Source organism: Elephantulus edwardii, unplaced genomic scaffold (genome assembly GCF_000299155.1).
Source record: "Elephantulus edwardii isolate Elephantulus edwardi_28Jun2011 unplaced genomic scaffold, EleEdw1.0 scaffold05388, whole genome shotgun sequence".
Lineage (NCBI taxonomy): Eukaryota > Metazoa > Chordata > Mammalia > Macroscelidea > Macroscelididae > Elephantulus > Elephantulus edwardii.
In genome coordinates this window covers 499-2,197 of record NW_006405138.1, presented here as the reverse complement: position 1 = coordinate 2,197, position 1,699 = coordinate 499, and the positions used below count along the sequence as shown (strand labels likewise).

At 39.3% G+C, this 1,699-nt stretch overlaps 1 pseudogene; it reads right to left on the bottom strand.

Moving 5' to 3' along the window:
- Positions 1-7: 7 nt before the first annotated feature.
- On the bottom strand, positions 8-547 carry LOC102845713 (annotated as a pseudogene).
- Positions 548-1,699: the final 1,152 nt, after the last annotated feature.

Below are 1,699 nucleotides of genomic sequence, written 5' to 3'. Positions count from 1 at the left end.
GAAATACTTCTTCAGTCTCTGCATTGTAAAATTTTGTTTTCACATCCAGTGGTTTGAGACCCTGAAACTTGATGAATTTTCTAACATACATCTTTTCTCCATTCTGAGTTGTATAACTGACAGCACACACCAATAGGTGTGTTCCAATTTCTGTTACTTCATGGCATATGACGTCATCAGTACAAAAATCAGGTTTAAGTTCAGCAACAGCAGCATTCGAGGCTTAAAGATTTAAAGGCTAAGAACTTCTACCAATATATCTGTTACAACTTGACTGCTATCATTATGAAGGCTGATATAACTGGAAAAAGTCTCACCCAAAAACATATTCCGAAAATTCTGTGGTAAAGTCAACATTTTTCTCAGCATTAAAATTTCTGCACCATTTACAGCTGAGGGATCATCTTTCATGAGTTGGCTAAAGAGATTTCCAGGTAAATCTTTTTCTTCACCACGTTACTGTAATATAGGTAAATCAAGTAGGCTTCATCAAATGCATCACTTTCAACGCCAGCACATGTTCTTGTTTAGGGGGATTAAATTCCATCTTGATAGGCACTTCTCAAAAACGAATTATTCTTAAGTATGACACAAAAGGAAAGGCCAAGACAGCATTATATTGAATGGAAGAATTCAGTAACAAAAGGAAAAAATACTGTATTCTGTGAAAATGGGAAGGTTAATGAGGGGTAAAGCAGGGGAAGACCAGAAATAGAATGGGAAAAAAACACTACAAGAAGCAAGGCAAGGGATGTTCAACCTGGGAAGAATCAAGGTTATGTGGCAATTGCAATTAGCGAGTTTCCTATAAATAGAACAAAATATAGAGCAAGTGTGGAAAGGAGTAGGAAATACCACCGTTCAATGGCAGAGATTTTTCTTCTGTCATTCTTATATACCATGCAATGTTCATAGGCATAGGAAATAAGTGAAAATACCATGACATGGTTCAGGTACAACTTAATCTTAAAATTCACTTTGGAGAGGTCCTTGACAACTGGTTTTCTCAGGACAAAAGAAGTCTTTTGAATTCTTGACTCTTGTTACCATGGGTGTTGATTATGGAGCCAAGTAAAAGAAAATCTCTAATAACTTAAATGTTGCCTTTTGGTCCAGTTCAGAGGATTTCTGTTTCCGTGATGTTAAAATGGCATGAAATTACCTATGACAAATGATAAATTGTGGTGTTGTTGTTTACCACTGAGTGGGAACCGATCCCTACCTGGCCCTCCAGTGGGCGTTCAGAGGTTTAAATCGCATGAAAGGAGACTGCCTATCCTTCCGTGGAGGAGGTGGTGGATTTGAATCACATGCTTTCGAGATTGAAGTTCAGATTCGCACAACTAGGCCACCAGACCTGACAGATGAGGAGCACTTATTAGAGCGCCAAAGAGCTCTAGTGGCCTAGTCAAGAAGCTAAAAGGCATGCAGTTCAACGCTACCACCTGCTCCACAGGAGAAAGATAAGCAGTCCCCTCCCACGCAATTAACTGCCTGTGAAAACCGGCTGGAGGGTCATCTATGGGTCAGTTCCAATTCAATGATACCCAACAATGATAAATTTGGCGGGGGAGGTATGTCTGCTAATTTTCCCATCAAGCAGCTATAGTCCTCCTCTAACTTGCTATGCAAACTCGCTTTTATTAAGAAGGCACGCGTGATTTTTTTTTTAATTCATTTGACTTCACAGGTACACTCT